Source organism: Xenopus laevis, chromosome 5S, assembly GCF_017654675.1.
Source record: "Xenopus laevis strain J_2021 chromosome 5S, Xenopus_laevis_v10.1, whole genome shotgun sequence".
In the NCBI taxonomy this organism is placed as follows: Eukaryota; Metazoa; Chordata; class Amphibia; order Anura; family Pipidae; genus Xenopus; species Xenopus laevis.
Window position 1 is genome coordinate 68640471 of NC_054380.1, and position 23088 is coordinate 68663558.

At 39.2% G+C, this 23088-nt stretch overlaps 1 pseudogene; it reads left to right on the plus strand.

Annotated features, from left to right (window-relative positions):
* LOC108717427 overlaps nt 1-12644 on the plus strand; it is a 375896-nt pseudogene extending 363252 nt beyond the window's left edge.
* Nucleotides 12645-23088: the final 10444 nt, after the last annotated feature.

Here is a 23088-nt window from a genome sequence, read left to right on the forward strand (position 1 = left end):
AAGGAGATTAGTAGCTGTAATGTGGAGCTAGCTAGCAATGGGTTTATGTGTGGCAAGTCCTTTGGTATGGCCACATGCCAGTCAGAAACAACGTTCAGCTTGTAGCTTCTATGTATGCTAATAGCCTAAACTAAATATGAATCAAGTTGCAGGTACATATGTGCTTCAGAAAATGTCAGCCATAGTATAGTCATAATAATATTGCACAAAAGTTAGATCACTCATTTACAGCTGTAGTTCAGTTATACAAATGCCAATCCCACAGCCCCTTTGGCTGCTATATCTGTGTCATAACCATCATCCTAATTTATTTATGTAGCACCAAAAAGTTTTGCAGAGCTGTATCATTTTCAAGTATCATGATAAGCAGCATCTATAAAAATGAAACATTATCTGTGGTCCACGTCTGATTACTGATCAGTTCATGTGTGGATTCCTAATGCAAGAAAATGCTATTTTTTTCACAATTGTTTTTGCTCATCTGACCAAGTCATTTACAGATTTGCGGTTATAGGCATGGGAAAATATGGTATCCTAGAAAACTATGCAAGTAAAAAACCAGTTGTTTAGTTATATGGTAAATCATAATTATCTCTGTACTTACATAGCTACCTCTGTAGCCCTGAAGACAGGTGTCTTTATTCAGTATGACTATTTGGCTGTCCAGTTTCCTTTTGTATCACTAGTACACTGATCTTTCTGTATAATCTGATTAATGTACAACTAATCAATCAGATCAGCAAAGTGGTTAATTGTCAGTATATGATAGAACCAAGACTTTCCTTGTAGCTCCAACCTGATTAGTGATGGGCAAATAAATTCAATAGGTGTGAACTTGCGAAACTGCAAAAAAAATTCACTGGCGAAAAATCCGCCTCATTGAAAAAAATTTGGGCGCGCACATAAAAATTGCTGCATGTCAAAATTATTCAGACACCCATTGACTTTAATGCATTTGGACAAAATAGGCGCGCATATAAAAATTGTGACAGGCACCGAAATTGACACATATTGACTTCAATACATTTCACAAAACGACGGAGAATCACTACTACTGATGTCATTTGTGTGATTTTTTTCACGTAGTGAGGGTGGCTAGAGAATCTCTCAGTGGATAGAACAGAGAATTTCTCATTGGGCCCCTGCCAAGCACAGTTTTCCTTACCACCTTTTGTATTTCAACCATATGTCTATAAAACACCTAATTTTACACTGGCTGCATCTAATTGTTTTGAGAGTGTTTGTCAGGTTTGCTGGTGGATTTTTAAAAGAGCCAGCCCGATACTATCAGTGGATGATCTAATGACTGGATTGTTGGGACTAAAACTCTTTACAATGCTTATTTACATTTTCAAGTTAATTCATGTTAAAACTGCTGTTTTTTTATGGTAAGTACCACTACAGTGGAGTACATCTTCATGTCTCCTGAACACATGTTAGTGTAGGTATAGCACTAGGGTTGCCACCAGTCAGTGTTTTACTGTCCCAGTAAGTAAAAATTATACGTGATGTAAAAGATATTTGGTGGACAGCCCTAAATAGCTTCCAATGCAGGCCAGGGCTGGGACACATGTTCAGGCCAAAGAGAACACAGCTTGTGTATTGGAAATTTGGACAAGTGAAAAACTTGTGATAGCAAGTAACACTGATAAATCAATTTTGTTGCATTGGACATCTGAATAATGAAGAAAATGCAGATATGATAAATAACAAGAAATGAAAAGCCGCTATTATCCAGCTGGTTACTTTCAAATTGTCTCAAACATTTTTTGTACTTCTAAAATATTTTTTTTTCCAATTTCAACAAGATTCTGAGGACTATGCTGATCTCTCAGTAAGGCACAATGAGGACCAAATGAACAGTGAGTTGGCTAGACACCTTCCTATTGAAGTTAATCCTCATTCAATGGAAAGTCACATCTGCTTTTATTAGCCCATTTTAGTAGGGCTATGTTACACTGCCCTGTTTATGCTACTGACACAAAACCATTTTGGATAATGCCATCAGAATTTGGCAGTGATACCTTTTCTTTTCAAATTAAAATAAATAATTTGACTGCATTTATTCAATTTAGTAGTTAAAGGGGTTTGTTTCCTGTTGTATAGCTGATTGTTGTATGATTCTTGAATAATATTTTCTTCCATTTAGGGCAGTATCTGTTACAAATGTGTTGTAAATGTTGTCAAGGTAACAGCTGACTCCAAATTAAAGCATGGCAAAAGTATCTGCATAATAAAACATTTTTCATATAATGTTGTTTTCTTTAAAAACAAGGCTTTTTTTAAAAAAATGTCTATCTTCATTAGTAATGATTTTATTAGATAATTTAACAGAAAACTGAAAAATACCCATATGATCAAAGCACAGATATGGAGTAAGTATGATACTTCTTGGAAGCCCAGTTGTCCAAAAGTATTAGCAAATTAAGCATTTTATGCCTAGGAATGATCTGAAAGCAAAGAGAAAAGTAATAATAGCCAGCATAGTTTGGAAAACACAACTAAATATAAACCCAAAAACTGACTGTATAGCATACAGTATATAGTAGACCGTCCAAATTGTTTAGAGAAATAATTGTTTTTTTAGAATGCTGCAACATTTTTCTATTTGCCTACCTGTATTCGTGTAAACTACAAATACATCAAACTTCAAACTTGGTGCTACACTTAAAGGAATTCTGTCATGATTTTTATGGTGTAGTTTTTATTTCTAAATTACGTTGTTTACACTATAATTCACTCCACCAAATAAAATTTTATTCCTGAACCATGAAGTACCCTGTGTATATTTTTTTTACTTGTAATATTGGTGTGTAGGCAGCCATCTCAGGTCATCACTTCATGATGGAACTGCTTTTAGGCAGGCTTTTGTTTCTCCAACTCAATGTAACTGGAGGAGTCACAGTTTGACTTGGATTTTTACTATTGGGTGCAATTCTTATATCTACCAGGGAGCCCTTATCTGGTTACCTTCCTGTTGTTCTATTGTAAGGCTGCTGGGGGGTTGATATCACTCCCATTTGCAGTGCAGAAGTAAAGAGTGATTGAAGTTTATCAGAGCAAAAGTCACATGACATGGGGCACCTGTGAAACTGGCAATATGTCTAGCCCCATGTCAAATTTCCAAATGAAATCTAAAAAAATCTGTTTGCTCTTTTGAAAAATAATTTCAGTGCAGAATTCTGCTGGAGCAGCACTATTAACCGATGCATATTGAAAAATATGTTTTCCGTGACAGAATCTCTTTAAGGATGCTTGTATATACTGTTTATATTATACGTTATACTTTTTGTGATCTGTATGCTTTTTTCATTGCATACAGTATTCTTCACATCATGATCTGGGAACTAGTAGTCCATTTCTGAACTACCCACATTCGTACCTAAGGGTCTGTGCAACAAAGCAGTGGGCTTTTCCCTTCAACTGCAATATACAAAGCTATATATAGAACTGGGCTGGTTAAAGTGAAAAGTGCTTAACCGATTTGGTGTTATCAATTCACTTAAGCAATACCTATGAAATGTTAATCACAGCTTTAATTTGTACAGAATTAGCATTTTGATAAGATTGTGACTAGCTGGCATACTTGAACCGCTTTGTGTCACAGAAATTAGTTTTTCATTAATTATGTTTGTTAGACAGCAGCTCATCTAAGAAACAACTGTTGCTGGTGACTATTTATAATTCTTTTATTCAGAGTAACAGTAATACAAAATAACATGCAAGTAATGGAGTGGTAAGGGTCACAGAGAAAAGGGGAATTTGGCCTCAAACATTTCAGGCAGAGGTAATACATCATTAAGGATTACAGAATCATAAGTATGCAAAACATGCCCTGACTATTAATAGGAATATCTATTTAATGAATGTGTTAAATAAAGCTTTTGTTATGCTGGACTGGTTAATTTATCCATCAACAAAAAGCATGCAGTTGTGAGATGACTACCTGAAAAACTGGCCAGAAACTATAACATTTGTTCATTTTTTCTGAAAAGGCCAACTAGATGGTGCCCTAATTTGGGATGATCTGATAATTTAGGTCCAGACTGGTGATTAATTTATATGCTGGTGCCCTGTCAGTTCTGTCCTGCATCCACTGTAGCAATGCACTTCTGGAGTTTGGCCTACATACCCAATTTGTTGGCTCAGAGTTGTACGTTTTTAAGATCTTCATACCTTTGCCACCGACTATATCTCCAGAAGGCCATGTGCTTTAAAACACACCTGAAACAAAAAAAGTTTATTAGTTTGGCAGTACTTATCATGAAATCAAAACATTTTTATTGTTGTTTTTTGGGATAAAATTTTGGTAGAGCATTTTGTAATTCCAGCAGAACTATTCTTCATCTTTTATGTATTTGCCTAGTTCTTCCATCTGACTCAATCATCTGAGTTTTCATCTGCGTTCAATAGAAAAGCCAAGCATACATTTGCAGGATAACTTGAGAAAAATTATTTCTAAAATTTCAAATTTGTAAAAAACAAATTTTTAGTTTGAATAAATGTAAAATTTTACAAATCTCTGCAAATTTTCTAAAAAATTTTTTGAATATATAAAATTCAAATGTAACCATGTTAAATAATTCAAATTCATATTCAACCCATCTTTTTCAGTGAGTCTACAAACTTAAGAAATTGGATACTTGAAAGATTTTAGATGCTGTAGATGCTATTGTTTTAAATTCATGCAGATATTTTTCTTTTTGCTTAATCAATATCGAACATTTGAGTTTTGGAAACCATAAATTAAACCGAGAAGTTTTTAAGAAAAAAAATTGAACCGCGGAAAAAATTAAAATTTAGAATGTTAATAAATCACCCATTAATGTTACATATTGTGTCTGATTTTATATCAGACACTATATAACGCTGTGTGAATATCACTATGCAAATTTAAATATCTCACTGTCTGACATTTGATATTTTTCTCTAAATAACCTTAAATATTGGTAAGGTTAACTTCCCCTCTACATACCAATGTATGTCTATATGTTTTGATTTTTGAATTTCCTAGCTTGGAATCTTCTAGTCCATCTGCATTCTAACTTTGTGGACTCAATTCTCCTTGCTTATCATGGATTTTTATTAGTATATCATAAACACTACCTCACTGTAAATTAGTTCCTCTAGAAAGATTATGTGCAGGTATATATAAAAAGTTTAATTGAGAATTCCAATTTAAATTTTGTCTAGTATTTTCCTGAGAAGTATAATTATGGTAATGTATCTGGGGCTAATATTTTCGCTGGTCAAAATGTGACCGCCTAAATTTTAGCAGACACAGTACATGATCAAGTTTCCATTGCAACACCAAAAAATTTAAAATAAGTGCAACTATATAGATGCTTAGATAATGTGGGTTTGATGTTAGGTATACCAAACCCAGAACTAACTCCAAGGTTCTGGTCTAAGCCCACTCTTCTACCTGTAGCAGCCGCCTTTGGCTTCGGGTGGATTCTGTTAATGCCTTTAAGAGGGGCTTGGATGATTTCTTGGACAGACATAATATCAAAGGCTATTGTGATACTAAACTAGTTAGTATAGATATGGGTATATATAATTTATATGAAAGTAGGGAGGGGTGTGTGTATGGATGCTGGGTTTTCATTTGGAGGGGTTGAACTTGATGGTCTTTGTCTTTTTTCAACCCGATTTAATTATGTAACTATGTAACTATAAATCATATACATATGGGTGATGTTCGAGTGCTTTAAAAGGTGCCCAATCGCCCAACCAATTTTCCGGCCAGCCCAATTGACGAGCCAGCCGATATCAGTTTGACTCGTCTCCCGCCACAGATGCAACAAACTTCGTTTCATACAATATTATTGGTGCGTTTATGGCCACCTTAAGTTTGGTTTTAACAATACCTTGTCAGATGGACATTACATGTGTCTGATCATGCACAACATATACTATTTTTTCAGCATGTGTGATAGAGTGAAAGTTATTTCCTCTGCCGATTATTCTATGAGTACACAGTTGGTAGTTATTAAAATGATATACTTTTGTCCTTGAGGAAGGGATATCTGATAAGAAAACAAATTAGACAGCCAATATGAAATTGCTAATGGGCTTGCACAGCTTCTCTCCTTGTATTCAAGTGGAGGCTAATGAGGGAGGAAGGTTTGTGACAGTCAAGAGGGGAAGTAGGGGACAGAAGAGTAGGGGGGCTGGTCCACAGTTTGTCCAAAACAGCAAATTCGCCGTTTTGGCTGAAGATGCTGGGGAGGAAAACTCAGAACTGGCGTGTATGGAGCAGGCTGAGTCTCGGAGCACCCCGGGAGGCAGTGGCACTAATACGGTGGTGGGGGGAGTGCAAGGAAGGAAAGGCAGGTTCTAGTTATAGGGGATTTAATTATTAGAAAGGTGGATAGGGTAATCTGTCGCAAGGCCCCTACATGCCGAACAGTCTGCTGCTTGCCTGGTGCTAGGGTTCGGCATGTGGTGGAACGAGTGGTCAGATTATTGGGAGGGGCTGGGGAAGACCCAGCGGTCTTGGTACACATAGGTACCAATGACAAAGTTGGAGGAGGTGGTGAAGTTCTCAAAAATTATTTTAAAAAACTAGGTGCAAAGCTTAGGGCGAGGACTTCCAAGGTAATTTTCTCAGAGATATTACCTGAGCCATGAGCAACACTAAGGAGACAGCGGGAGCGTAGGGAGATTAATGCGTGGCTGAAAGATTGGTGTAGGGAGGAGGAGGGTTTTGGGTTTTTGGAGAACTGGGCTGATTTTTCAGTTGGCTACAAGCTCTTTGCTAGGGATGGGCTGCACCTCAATTATGATTGGGCAGCTGTTTTGGGAGCGAAGATGGCTAGAGGGTTGGAGGAGATTTTAAACTAGGTGTGGGGGGGAGGGTTCAGTAAAAGATTCAGTGGAAGACAGGTTAGATGAGATAGTGGGCAAAGAAAGCGAAAATGGGTGAGGAGATTTGGCTGGGGATACTGTAAAGGATAGGGAGGACCACATGTCATATGTTCAATATGGTACCAGTATTAAATGTATGTTTACAAATGCAAGAAGTCTCACTGGTAAAATGGGAGAGCTGCTGGTGTTGGAAGGAAAATATGATGTGATTGGTGTGGCCGAAACATGGCTGAATGAGTCGCATGACTGGGCAGTAAATATCAGTGGCTATACTTTGTTTCGGAGGGATAGAGGCAATATAAAAGGAGGAGGGGTATGTCTGTATGTTAGGCAGGATTTAAAAGCTCATATAAAGGAGGAGGTTATGTTAGAAAATGAGGGGGCAGAAGTCGTATGGGTGGAGTTCTTCACCAATTGTAAAGAATCCAGCAAATTATTTGTAGGAGTATGCTATAGACCCCCTAATGTAAGTGAGGAGGAAGAGACAAAGCTCCTAATGCAAATAGAAATGGCTGCTAGTTTAGCTAAAGTAATGATAATGGGGGATTTTAATTACCCAGATATTGGGGCTCATTTATTAACGCAGCGCAGCGCTAAAAAGAGCGCAGTGGCCAGACATTTGCCCAGCGCATGCGAGTATTTAATAATGTAGCGCACGATACCTTAACAGTGCGATTTGTGCGCTAATGTAGACACAAGACAGGTGCGACGTGTGAAACTGCGTATCAGCTGTCGCAGTGCTTATAATAAATTGTGCGCACAGGAAGATACCGCAAAGGTAAGGATTAGTTGTGCTCATGTATGAATGCGCTGCTTTAATTAGTTGCGTCACATATTGCGCATATTGCGTTCACTTAGACGCATCTGCATTTGTTTCTGTGCTAATATTTGTTTGGTTGCAAAGGTGTTTAGCCTACCTGATACCCTTAAAGGAACCTTGGTCAATATAAACATGTTGGGTGGAAGGCGTGGTTAATATGCACTTTACAGGGGTTGTTCATCTTGAATATACTAGCGCAGCTGGGCAGGAATGCGCATTTTGAAGAGCGTTACTATTACGCCACGAAGAGGCAGGCGTAAAAATTGTGGTGCTGTTGCCCGGGTGCAGTTTTGCACATATACAGACGCAAATCTGCGACGGCCGCAGTGCAAGCGCATTGTAGCCACGCCCACAGCCACGCCCCTAACAACCACGGCATCGTTTGCGACATAAATGCCCAATCTTTTGCGCAATGCGCATAAACAAAACCATCGCAAAAGCTCTGTGTTATGCGCAATATCACGCAAATATATTAGCGATCACGCTTGTGATGGCGCAGACAACCTTTTGCGTCCACTTATGCGCTGCGCTGCTTTAATAAATGAGCCCCATTGACTGGAGCAACGGTACTGCTAGATCAGTTAATGGGAACAAGTTTATAAACTCATTGCACAACAATTTTTTAGCACAGGTTGTTGAGGAGCCTACCAGAAAATGCTATTCTTGGTTTAGTGATCTCAAATGACCCAGTACTTATAGCAAATGTGCAAGTCATTGAACCCCTTTGGTAATAGTGACCATAATGTTATATCTTTTAATGTCTGGTGCAAAAAACAAAAATATACTGGGGCAACAAAAACCATGAATTTAGTAAAAGCTAATTTTAGTGCCTTGAGGGCTGCCCTACAGAGCATTGATTGGGGCATTAGGTTTTCGGCTAAAAAGACAGAACAGAAATGGTTGTCCTTTAAAATGATATTAAATCATTACTGTTCTCAATTTATTCCCTTAAGAACTAAACGTAGAAGCTCTAAGAATCATCCTGTGTGGCTTAATACAGAAGTAAAGAAGTTAATGGGAAAGAAGAGAAAGGCATTTAAAAACTACAAATCTGTAGGGACAAAAGCTGCATTTAATAAATATAAACACTGTAATAAATGTTGTAAATCAGCAATCCGGAAGGCTAAGAAAAGAAATGAAGAGTTAATTGCGGTGGAGGTGAAAACTAACCCTAAAAAGTTTTTAAATATATTAATAGTAAAAAGATGCAGGTTGAGAGTGTTGCTCCATTAAATAATGGTCCCAGTATGGTTGTAACAGATACAGAAAAGGCAAATGTGTTAAATCAGTTCTTTTCTTCAGTGTATACAATAGAAGAGTCTGGGTTCACAGGCTCAATTTATAACTGCACGAATGGTTTAGCTCAATCTAGTCAGTGGCTGACTCAGGATATGATTCAAAAAGCTTTAATACAAATTAATGTAAACAAGGCTCCAGGGCCTGATGGCATACACCCCCGGGTTCTAAGAGAGCTTAGTTCAGTTTTAGACCAGCCCTTATTTCTGATTTGCTCAGATTCACTGTCATCTGGTATGGTGCCTATGGATTGGAGAAAAGCTGATGTTATTCCAATATTTTACGATCTCAGCCTGGCAATTATAGGCCAGTAAGCTTGACATCTGTGGTGGGCAAATTATTTGAAGGCTTGTTAAGGGATCACATTCAAAATTTTGTCCTAATGAATGGCATTATGAGCAACAATCAGCATGGCTTTATGAAGGATAGGTCATGTCAGATGAAATTTGATTGCATTTTATGATGTGGTAAGTACGATTCTGGACAGTGGGGGGGGGGCAGTAGATGTGATCTATTTGGATTTTGCCAAAGCGTTTGATACTGTGCCCCACAAACGACTGCTTTCTAAACTAAGGTCTGTTGGGTTTAATGAAGTCGTTTGCACGTGGATAGGAAACTGGCTACAGGATCGGGTACAGAGGGTGGTTGTTAATGGTACATTCTCTACTCGGAGTAAGGTTCTTAGTGGGGTCCCCCAGGGCTCAGTATTGGGTCACTTTTATTTAACTTGTTCATTAATGACTTAGGGGAGGTGTTGTAAGTAATGTATCAGTGTTTGCAGATGACACAAAATTATCCAGCCCAATTAATTCCATCCAGGATGTGGCATCCTTGCAACAGGATCTTGACAAACTGGCAATCTGGGCAGCTAAGTGGCAAATGAGATTCAATGTTGATAAATGTAAAGTCATGCACCTGGGATGTAAAAATATCCAAGCCACTTGTACCCTTAATGGGACTGCACTAGGCAAATCCATTATGGAAAAGGACCTTGGAGTACTTGTAGATGATAAACTTGGCTGTAGCAAGCAATGCCAGTCAGCAGCATCAAGGGCAAATAAGGTCTTGAGCTGTATTAAAAGGGGCATAGAGTCAAAGGGAGGAGGGGGTCATTATTCCACTGTATAGAGCACTTGTAAGGCCCCATCTAGAATATGCCGTACAGTTTTGGTCTCCATCTGTCAAAAAGGACATTATTGTATTAGAGAGGGTACAGAGAAAGGCAACTAAGCTGGTAAAAGGTATTGAAAATCTTATCTATGAGGAAAGACTGGCCAAATTGGGGATGTTCACGCTGGAGAAGAGGCGCTTAAGGGGTGATATGATGACTATGTATAAATATATAAGGGGATCATATAATAATCTCTCTAATGCTTTATTTACCAGTAGGTCTTTCCAGCTGACACAAGGTCACCCATTCCGTTTAGAAGAAAAGAGGTTCCGCCTAAATATTCGGAAGGGGTTTTTTACAGTGAGAGCCGTGAAGATGTGGAATTCTCTCCCTGAATCAGTTGTACAGGCTGATACATTAGATAGCTTTAAGAAGGGGTTGGATGGCTTTTTAGCAAGCAAGGGAATACAGGGTTATGGGAAATAGTGCATAGTCCAAGTTGATCCAGAGACTAGTCTGATTGCCATTGTGGAGTCAGGAAGGAATTTTTCCCCCTCTAAGGCAAATTGGAGAGGCTTCAGTTGGGTTTTTTGCCTTCCTCTGGATCAACTGGCAGGTAGTTAATATAAAAAAAAAAAGGTTGAACTCGGTGGACATGTGTCTTTTTTCCACCTTACTTACTATGTATTCACATGATCAGAAGCCTCCTCTATTGTTAAACAGGTATATTAAGTTGCCAGGGATCATTTCCACCATGGACATTATATTGCAATAGGAAGTATATTATTTCCTTTATAACTAAAGATTGGGGAACCATAAGTGCAATAAATCTAACAGTAATTTCCAAATTTGTTAGGTATAGTCTAAAGTAATTTGCATTCATTGCCATTTTTCAGCAAATGCTGCATTTGCTTTAGTATTACTCTAATTTAATTAATACTGTTCTTCGTGTGTAAACAGGGCGATTGTTGGAAGAAGCTTTTACTGTTTATTTTATCTAACAGCAGCCTTCTGTTTGTCTGGAAAAACATTAGGTTTGTTGCTAAGATTAGTAACTGCTGTTATAGCATGTTTAAAATACAGTTTTAAACTAGAGATTCCTAATATTTTTTTCAATACAGCTAAATTCAATACAGATAAATTGTAATCAGGGATCATGGATAGCAGGGTTTACAATTCTGTAATGACTGAATATTATATTTTTTAAAACGAAAAATTCATTGTTGCCCCATTACTTCCTTTTTTAAATTTTTTTTTTTTTTTTTTTTATTTATTTAATGTGACTGCCTCAAATTTGTTGCATTTATTTGTAACTACTTTCAGTTTCATCTGCTTTGATGTGCTTTTTCTAAAATTATATTCCAGATATCAGTTCCCCAAATGTTTTACTACAGTGGGATCTACTAAATACAATGACTTTTAAAAGCCAAGAAATGTATATTGGTTGTGGAATAGGGAAGGCTCTCCTGCAGCTGCTAAACTATAATTGTTGGGAATCCCAGAAATTGTCAATATACGATCAGCTGTAGTTCAGCAGCAGTTGTCATGCCACAGACGTCTATCTATGCAATGTGTGCATATTATTTTTGTTCATTAGTTTTCTGCATCACGCACGTCTTTCTTTACAATAGGCCAGGGATCCCCAACCAGTGGCTCTTGAGCAACATGTTGCTCACTAACCCCTTGGATATTGCTCCCAGTGGCATCACATCCCACATTGGGGCTACCAAATAGCACACCAAGGAAAGAACAGGCATTAGAAACAGCAGGCATTAACAGATTCCATGGAGAAGTGAAGGAAAGGAACTGCAGACTTTGTTTAAGCAAATAATAGATGTACAAAAAGCCTTATGCATTTTGTGCACTTAGGCACTTAATCATAGGATCTATTATGTACCTAATTATTTGGCATCCCCAGGGACTTTTTTCATGCTTTGAATGTGTCTCATGGGTAAAAAAAGTTTGGTGACCCCTGCAATAGGCAATGTTGGATGTGGTTGGCTCGTGACCGCTTTAAACATTACTCGTTTGGTGCCAATCGAGGTTCAGGCTCGATGGATTCATGATTCTTATCTGCTAACCAAACTTGGAGAAGAGCCATCTTCATCTATTTAGGTGTGTATATGAACAACCTTTACTGTGATTTGTATCTTTTATCTGGATTACAGTCACAAATGCCTCCATATCCTGATAGTACATCTTATCCATGGATACAAAATATTTTTAAATTTGGTCTTTTTCTGACTACACTGCACAATGATTTGAGTATCCATTTATGTTAGTAACAGCAATTTTTGTTTTTATTAATTAATTTGTTTTTCTTCTACAAATTGCAGCAAATGGAACCAAGGAAAGCAGAAAGCTATCTCGAGAGATATCACTGCCCCCTTTGAGTGTCTCCCAGAGCTGACTGCTGTATGTGATGGAAGGGAAGATATTTTCACCAGCGTTCTAGAACATGATCTGCAAGAGACATATTTCCCAGGTAATGGACTTGACAATGTCCTGCAGCTAGCTCATTTTATAGCTACTATAGATAAAACATAATTGAAAGTGAAATTAAGGTTTTGTTTAATGAGCCTACATTGTTTGAACAGTTGAGTAAATGTAAACTCTATTGACATGTGAATACAGATAATATATGGCAAAATATTACAAATATTTGCTTAGTTGGTGTCTCTGAGTACAATAGACTTGGAGAAGTGAGCAATAATGAGTACATCTCTGACATATAATGTGACATAATCTACTAATTACCTGCTAGTAGCCTGAAGTATTTGCTTCTGAGCAATTCAATGCCTTATTTCTTGGTAAAGTTAAGTTATATATTATCCCAGACATCTTGGCATTATCTTTAGAAATCACAAATGCAGCAGTATAACTAGCTGTTGCTGGACCCCCTCACAAAAAAATTCCTCGGCCTGGTGCGTGGTGCACAGCGTCCTGCCCTTCTCCCTCCCTGTCCGCTCAGTAGCGATTGTCCAATTCGGCAGCTCGCAAATTTTAAATTAGAACGTGGCTGGGGAGGGAAGTTTTTTGTGCAGCAGTCCAGGCCCCCTGAGACTACAGGGTTTGTTTTCTCTACAGTTACGTGCCTGCACAAACAATGTGCTCCATTACATTGTACATTGAATTGTACATTGCATATAATTCATTTTATTCTTAAACAAATAAATGTATTCTATTTTAGCTGTAATATTGGTGAGTAGGCAGCCATCTCAAGTCATTGTGCCTGCTCCAGGGCTTTCAGAAAGAGCCAGCACTTCACAATGGAACTGCTTTCAAATAAGCTATTGCTTCTCTTACTCATGGGAGCATTGTTAATAATGCAGGAGTCAGGGAGCTGTTATCTGGTTACCTTCCCATTTTTCTGGCAGGGGCACATGGAGCTATTGGGGGAGATTAGTGGCCCAGTGACAAATCGCTTCTTCTTTGGGCAACTAATCTCGCTGAATTGCCTCCCCACTGGCTAGAATCTTGGACCACTTGGATCGCTTCATTTTCCGGATCTGCCCGAAATTGCCTCACGAGGAAACAAATCGCTTTGAGTGCCATTGCGCCAGCAATTTAGATTCCAGCCAGCGGGAAGGCTTTTCGGGGAGATTAGTCGCCCGAATAAGAGGCGATTTGTCGCCAGGCAACTAAATCTCCCCGAATCTTAGCATATCTTGTGCCCTTACCCTTAGGCTACTCGGGGGGGGGAAGGGGGTAACATCACTCCAACTTGCAGTGACAGAAGTTTATCAGTGCACAAGTCACATGACTGAGGGCACCTGGGAAACTAAGAACATCAAATTTAAAAAATCTGTTCTCTCTTTTGGAAAACATTTTTTTACTGACTATTAACTGATGCATTTTGTTTTCCTGTGATAGAATCCCTTTAAAGATCTATTTCACAAAGATTGCACTTGGCACTTTACATTCCTAGTGCTACTGCTGGGTCTGATTTAGTTCTGTGTTTTTGTAGCCAATGTGAAAAATGTAAAATTCTATAACTAGTTTTAACTCAGGTCTTCCATAATTCACTGTGTTCTTATACAGTAAAGTTTTTATATTAGGTTTATATTAGGTTGCATTAACCAATGCAATTATTGTATCCCTCACGGTGATTATGCCCTGTATAAGCTGTTGTGAGGATGTGTTTGTACTGACACAATACTTCAGTAATCATGTTTCTGTTTCCCCCACTTTGCATTATTATAAAGCTTGGAAAAACCATTGCTCCTGACATTTATACAATTTAAAAGCAATATTCTTCATTCTTCACTGATCTGTCTAGAATACTTAATTTTTTATATTAACTCTAGATATGGTCATTACATGTGAAGTTAGTTACATTTTCTAGCTTTCTCATGGAATAACCAGTATTCAGTAACACCAAAAAAAGAACATGTTTTAAAGTAATAAAAAATGAAATGTACTGTTCACTGCACTGGTAGAACTTGTGTGTTTACTTCAGAAACACTGCTAATGTGTTATATAAACAAGCTGCTGTGCAGCAATGGAGTCAATTACAATAGGCCAAATGGCACAGGTTCAATAGAGGATAACAGATGTGCTCTATAGAACTGCATTATATTTTACAAAGCTTCTCTGCTATGTAACCTGAGCATTTTTTCATTTGAAAACACATTAAAGTAGGGATGCACCGAATCCACTATTTTGGATTCGGCCGAACCCCCGAATTCTTAGATTCGGCCGAATACTGAAACTAATCCAAACCCTAATTTGCATATGCAAATTAGGAGTGGGAAGGGGAAAACATTTTTTACTTATTTTGTGGCAAAAAGTCACACGATTTCCCTCCCCACCCCTAATTTGCATATGCAAATTAGGATTCAGATTCGGTTCGCCCGGGCACAAGGATTTGGCTGAATCTGAATCCTGCTGAAAAAGGCCAAATCCCGAACCGAATCCTGAATTCTGTGCATCCCTACATTATAGCAACATTATTTATATAATATTATATATTATTTTTATTGCTTTTGAACATGTTCATTTTTAGTGTTACTGTTCCTTTAATAAGGAAAAGCCAAAAACGAATGCACAGATCAAAGAAAAGGATAAAAGAGTAGTTACTGCAAGTATGTATTATGAGTTATATATACGTCATTGCTTACAGCTTTCCTCTGTAATAAAAAAAATGTAGTTATATTCAGATCTATTTGACCATTGACTACAACTTATTTTATGCTGTGAATCTCAGTATCAGTTAAGTTGTGCTGAACTTGCCCTGTTTCCCACTGTTGTTAATTACTTTTGTTACACTAAGACCAGAAAAGGCACAGTGGCACACAATTCATTGGTGGGGGGGATGCACATCCTTCTCATTTTCTCACTCTTCATTGAGTCAGGAACTGTTTGGTCTGTGTTTGTGGCCCAAATGATGCCTCCTTAAATATTTGATTGAACATCAGAACAACATCATGGGCATGTAAGAAAAGAGTATTCACACGTATTTGTTTGTGTTTTTGCAGTGCTATTGTCACAATATTTGGAAAAACCCTAATTTTGTAGGCAATTATAAGTAATATATGGTGTTGCTTCTGCAAATGTATATTATCTTTAAAAATAGCCCTTTTATTGGAGCTCCCTATAGATGTTCTCTGGTCCCTGTCTGGGTTTCAAATGAGGGGTGGGCATCCCTGCCAGAAGCACAGTATGGGAGACAGCCAATCACAGCCCTGCAGTCACACAAGCACAGACAGGTTTCAGTTCCCTATCAGGTCCTGCTAGCTACTGATTGGTTCCTGTCCTACAGTACAGTGAGCTGAGAGCCGCCGGCTCCCCTGCACTGCCTGGGAATTCAGGGAGCAGGAAGTGGAAGAGAAGGGAGGGATTATTAGGGTTTTTGCAGAAATATTCAATAAATCAGCCTACTTTTTTAAGCACTATTCTTCTATATCTAAATGAGTATAATGCACAGGTACATTCTTATTTTTTACACAAAATGTTTCCTTTAAGTTTAACAATTAAATAGTCCCACGGCTGCCATTAACTATTGAACACAGCTCTCATTTATAGTTATACAGTTAGAAAAGACAGTTTCTGATCTAATTCAATCCATTGCAGCTGAACCATATCAAACGCTCAAAGAAACTCTAGTTTTGCCAAATGTGCTTTTCAGCATCAACTAAATGTTTGTATAGTTGTATGTAAACATTTTGGGCTCAAGACTTAAGATCTCAACTATAGGGAAAATAAAAATGTAATATAAGTTCTCTCTCATAGAAATAAGAAACTTTCTAAATATAATACATTTAAAATTCTGAAATAATCAAGTTACTTTTGCTATATCAGCATGGAATCAAGGTCAAAATTTGAATGACAGATCTGATATAGCTTTTAGGGGGACTCCCATTCCTAGCAAATGTATTAGAGCTCACTCAAATAATTGACTTAGCACAAACAAAATCTAGTAAAATAACTGACGTCTGCACAAATCCTGCACATAGAGAGACAGGATTTCTTTCAGAGTTGGTTATTTTTAAAAGCATGATCTCTAATACGTCTTGACAAAGAGGACATTGTCAGAATCTGACTCCTGCATGAAGAGTGACAGATATAGCAATAGTAACTTGATTATTTTCGAAACTGCACAAAAATGTTAATTGATTAAATTTAAAAGGTTTTTTATTTCAGTAAGATGCAGTTTATATTAAATTTACATTTTCTCGATAGTTTCCCTTTAACAAGCCTTTGGGCTGACCCTCCAGGAATCGCTAGGAGAACACAAAAATAATTTAAGCCAAACCTAAACCTTCAGTTTGAGCTATAGTCTAATCAGCACACTCCAGCAAATCCAAACAAACCTGCCAAAAGATATATCCAAAAAAAGCAGTTTAGGCAAAAATGTTGAATCTTATCAAGGCTCTGCAACTGAACTGAAATAGTGTCTTTCAACCATGCACTACATTTCATAAACATGATTTAAAGAATTGTTCAGTATAAAAATAAAAACTGGGTAAAATCCAAAAGGTGCTAGGCTCCCAGGTTAACGAAAATAGCATTGACAGTAACTTAAATTCACAATTTGCGAAACTGAACTGAAATATTTTCTCCACCACCAAAGTTGTCGTGTAATTCAAGTGCAGAGTGTGCATATAATATTTGCAATTTGCGATTTTTGCCCCTCTCTGCATTTGAATTATGCCACAATTTTGGTGGCGGAGAAAATATTCGCAAAACAGTTTTGCAAATTGTGAATTTAAACTGTCAACGCTATTTTTGCACACAACAACCCCGCACAGTGGGCGCACTCAAGTCTCATTTGCGAGCTATTTGCGAAAATTTATTCTCAATGCGAATTCACAAAAAACGGAAAGACGGGCACAGCAGTGTAATATTTTAGCGTTCAGGAAAAAACATGGGCAATACAAACATTTGCGAATAAATATGCTATGCGCGAACTTTATAAATGACCGCAAGTGAATTTAATTATTTCTTGCATAATTATATTTATTTAATGTATATATCAGTGACCTTAAATTAAAAAGCCCAGAACTGTTTTCTCAGTTCTTCATTAGGTAGATAATATAATACTGCAGACAGTCAATATTATATTGTTTACATTCATTAAGCCATTGACCCTACAGTAAAAACTGTTTTTTCCACAGACTAATATGTGCTATTATGTGTTTAGAAAACCCTTTGCTGTGGGAAGTATTGGAGACTATATTTAAATATTAATACAGCCATGAAAAATGCTGGATTTTCTTATTCAAGAGAATGAGCTTTGACTTTAAGACATTTAATTTATACAATTACTTTCAACTGGATGGGTTATTTTTTTATGAATGTCTAAACTTTATGAAATAAACCCTCCTATATATACTTGGGGTATCTGTAATATGGAAGAAATGTTAGAAATGAATGTATATACCTGTATTTAAATCAAGAGCATTTTAGGATTATTTTTGTGCAGAATCAATCAAGAAAATTAAAATGCCATTCAGGCTCTAGTCATTTCAACAATGAGCCAGCGAATGACATTTTAATACAAATCTGCATTTCTTACACCATTTCTTATTTAAAAACAGAATACAGATAATTTGAATAAATTGAAAGAAGGATTCAATCACCACATTTCTGTCACAGTAAGAAAAAAAAAACTGAGCTCAAACCAAGTTTCAGTTGTAATGAAAAATTATCAGAACATTGTTATAATTAGTCCAGGGAAAACTCAGAAGAAAACTTGCCTAATTTCTTTGCATAAATTGTCATTCTGTTATCTTTAACACCAAATGCAAATTGGCTCTGTCTGATACGACGATGGTTATTTGGCTCCAAAGTACTTCAATTTGCGTAGCAATCTGGTGGTGTCTCTACTGTGAGGCAATCCCAGGTAACATAAAAATTCTGAATTATTCCAGAAATTAGCAGGTTTAAAGCATCAATTTAAGTGCTAATTGCAGTAGTAATGAGAAAAAGCAGTACTACTGCGAGATTTGCATCTCGGGCCCCATCAGTATGCCTGCAACGCCTGCTAACCAGGAGAGGATTTGGCTGCTAATTAAATAATTGTATGCATGGCAGTGTTCTTGTCAGATTCAATAGATGAAGATTAATCCTCAGATAAATATGTTTGGCTGGTGTTCACAGTACCTGCAATAATAGCTGGTGTGTGAGCATATATGTGGACTCTGTAAGTATGCATTTAGGAAATATTTCATAATTAAACAGGTGTATATACATCAATTCATATATTTTCTTACTGCAGTCTTTGTGATTTTTGTGCTAAACAAAGGTATCAGTATGCCCAGCACATGCCATTTTTCAAGCATAAATTACGATGATCTAGCATCACTTCAGTTAATATAAACCAAATATAAGCATTTTTACATGCACTACTTATGTCCTTTTATCGCTCATATGAAGTGTCTTAGTAATAAATACAAATGGTTTTATGATTTAATGCATTCTCTGGTAAAATTATAGTCTTGTCCATAGACATAAGAAAAGTATTAACCGCAAATAAAGCATTTTAGTTTACCATCTAATATAAAAAAAAGTATTTTACGGCAGTGGTTATTCTAGTATTGTGGGGCAGTGGTTATTCTAGTGAAATAAGATGAATTAAAAGTGTCATTCTTTATTTTAGTATCCCTTAACAAGGCAAGAAGAGGTGTAGATAATTGGGTACAGTATCTATGTGTGAGAGCTGCCACAATGCTGAAAAACACCGTAATGTTTTGTGTAGACAGTAGGACATCTATGTATAACTGATATGATCCTCTCATATTGCTAAATGTGAAGAATCCAACAGCTAAAGAGATATGGTTCATTTGTAAATATGCATCTACACAACAAATCCATTGTTCTGAACTGAATCTGAACCCTAACTTCATATGGCTTTAAAGTCACATGAGTAGGGGTTCAGGTTTCGTTGGCCATGGAGCTCAGGATTTGGTCCCAGTTCTGCAAAAAGAGCTGGAATTTACTCAAATCCCAAAACAAAATACTTATTCACCTTTAAATCTACTTTTAGTATGTTATAGAAGGCTGATTTTGCTTAACCTCTATTGGCCTTCATTTTTCTTTTTGCAGTTTTTTAATTACTGCTTCTGACTCTTTCCAGCTTTCAAATGGGGGCCACTGACTCCACTTAAAAAAACAAATGCTGTGTAAGGCTACAAATGTATTGTTATTGGTACTTTTTATTACTCATCTTCCTAGTCAGGTCCTCTTCTATTTATATTCCTGTCTTCTCTTCAAATGAATGAATGGTTGCTAAGGTAATTTGGACCCTAGCAACTGGATTGCTGAAATTGCAAACTGGAGAGCTTATAAATAAAAAGATAAATAACTCAAAAACAATAAAACGTGCAAAGCAATTGCAAATTCTCTCAGAATATTGGTCTCTACATTATACTTAAAGCCACTGAATGTCAGGGAACCGGGAGTTCCCTCTGGGGAGTAGTCCGGATTTAGGAGGAAGCCCCTCAGGAGGGATCAGGATCGTGGTATCCAGGGATTTAGCAGAAGGGGTAATAGAGTTCAGGCAACAGGTCAAAAGGCAGGCAGAATATAAGCAGAGTCCAAAGTCCAGGCAGGGGGTCAACAACAAGAGATCAATCAAGAATATACTCAGGGATAACAGGAACAGCAACAGGGAACCCAGGAATCTATTCAGGAACAAGATCCTATTTTCGGGCGCCATCTTGGCGCCTCAGGCGTCCTTTTAAAGGGGATTTTTGGCGCCCTTGCGTCGGCGTCAGCACGTCTGCGACCGACGCGCTGCGCCTGCGTCCGTCGCGTCGTTGTGATGTCTTCGCGCCTGCGCACTTGCGCGCAGGCGTCTCTGCGCCGGCGCCGCTACCCACGTGGCGGCCATGGGCGCCGCCATTTTGGGAGCGGCGTCGGAAGTGATAGCTGCGCCGCCCGGAGCTCCTGGTCCTGCTCCGGGCGGCGATCGTGACAGTACCCCCCCCCTCACGGGGGGCCTCAGGACCACCGGGACAAGGTTTCTGGGGAAACTTGGCGTGAAAATCCCTCACCAGACGGGGAGCGTGAACATCACGGTGTCCTTCCCAGGAGCATTCTTCAGGACCAAAGCCCCTCCACTGAATGAGGTACTGAAGGGACCCTCTGGAGATCCTGGAGTCTAGGATTTTCTCCACCTCGTACTCGAGTTGACCCTCCACAGAGATGGCAGGAGGAGGAGATTGACCACCAGAAAACCGGTTGGTGATGGCGGGTTTCACCAGAGACACGTGGAACACGTTGGGGATTCTCATCTCTGGTGGAAGCTGAAGTCTGACAGCCACAGGGTTGATTATCTCCAAGATGGGAAATGGACCCACGAATTTTGGACCCAACTTGGGAGATGGTATCTTCAACCGGATATTCCTGGAAGAGAGCCAGACATTATCACCCACCTTGTAGGGAGGAGAAGATCTTCGACGACGATCCGCGAAAGTCTTATGAACCAGAGCGCTCTTCTCTAGGTTCAACTTGGTAGCAGCCCAAATAGCAGACATATGGGCTGCGGAATCGTCAGCAGCCGGGACGTCAGAAAGTACAAAGTCTTGGGGAAAAGCTTGAGGATGCTGCCCATACACCGACATGAACGGAGACCTTCCTGTAGAGGAATGACAAGCATTATTATGAGCGAATTCCGCCCATGGGAGGAGATCAGACCAGTCATCCTGGCAGAGGGATACGTGGTTCCTCAGGAACTGTTCCAGGGCTTGGTTGACACGTTCAGCTGCCCCATTCGTCTGTGGATGGTATGCAGAAGAAAACTGAAGAACAATTCCCAGGTTTTTGCATAGGGAACGCCAGAATTTAGCAGTAAACTGGGTGCCTCTATCAGAGACGATCTCCACCGGGAAACCATGCAGGCGGAAGATGTACTGGATAAATAGCTGGGACAACTCCACCGCAGAGGGCAACTTCTTCAAAGGGATGAAATGGGCCATTTTGGAGAATCGATCAATGACAACCCAGATCACAGTGTTCCCACAAGAGGGAGGAAGTTCGACAATGAAGTCCATGGACAGGTGGGTCCAGGGACGGGAAGGAACCGGCAAAGGCTGTAGTAACCCACTGGGGCGGGAATGGCTTGACTTAGATGTGGCACAAACATTACAGGCAGCAACAAAGTCCTTCACATCTTTGCGGATATCAGGCCACCAGACCAGGCGTCGTAAGAGTTCAAGAGTCTTAGCTGGACCAGGGTGTCCGGCTTGCCGGGAGCAATGGGTCTGTTGCAGAATAGGCAGACGCAGCTCAGGAGGAACAAATGCCATTCCAATGGGAGTATCTGAAGGAGCAGAAGATTGACCAGCCAGGATTTGATCAGCAAACTGTGGATACAGGGAGGCAATAATCTTGACTGGAGGGATGATTGGCTCTTGTCTCTCAGGAGAGCGGTCCACCGGAGTGAAGCTACGAGACAAGGCGTCGGCCTTCTGATTCTTGGAACCTGGGCGAAAAGTCAAGATAAAATTAAACCGAGAGAAGAAGAGAGCCCACCTTGCTTGCCTGGGGTTTAGCCTCTTGAGGGACTGGATGAACTCGAGATTCTTATGATCGGTGTAAATCTGAACAGGAATCAGAGAACCCTCCAGGAGGTGACGCCACTCTTCAAGAGCAAGTTTAACAGCCAAGAGTTCTCGGTTCCCGACATCGTAGTTCTGCTCTGCGGACGAGAACTTCTTGGAGAAATAAGCACAGGGATGCAACTTCCCATCAGCGGGGTGTCTCTGAGACAGGATGGCTCCGGCTCCGACTTCAGAAGCATCTACTTCGATGCAAAAGGGTAGTTCAGGATTGGGGTGTCGGAGAACAGAAGCGGACATGAAGGCCTCTTTCAAAGACTGAAAAGCTTCAATGGCAGATGGGGGCCACAAGCTGGGTTTACCCCCTTTCCGGATGAGAGCTAGGATAGGTGCAATGCGGGAAGAGAACCCCCGGATGAACTGCCGATAGTAGTTAGCAAATCCGATAAATCTCTGGATTGCCTTGGTACTCAGCGGAATAGGCCACTCCTGGATGGCAGACACTTTCACGGGATCCATCTCAAATCCCTCAGGGGAGATAATGTATCCTAGGAAGGGGATCTTGGACACCTCGAAGACGCACTTCTCCAACTTGGCGAAGAGAGAGTTCTTCCTCAAACGAGAGAGTACCTCCTTCACCTGGGAGCGATGGCTTTCTAGGTCTTTAGAAAAGATCAGGATGTCGTCCAGGTATACGACTACGAACCTTCCTAGGAGATCCCGGAACACATCGTTAACAAACTCCTGGAAGACGGCAGGGGCGTTGCAAAGGCCGAAGGGCATAACGAGATATTCATAGTGCCCATCACGAGTGTTGAAAGCCGTCTTCCATTCATCACCCTCACGGATGCGAATGAGATTGTACGCCCCTCGGAGATCCAACTTAGAGAATATCTTCGCCCCCTTCAGCTGGTCGAAGAGCTCTACGATCAAGGGCAGAGGGTACCTGTTTTTTACAGTGATTTTATTCAGGCCCCGGTAGTCTATGC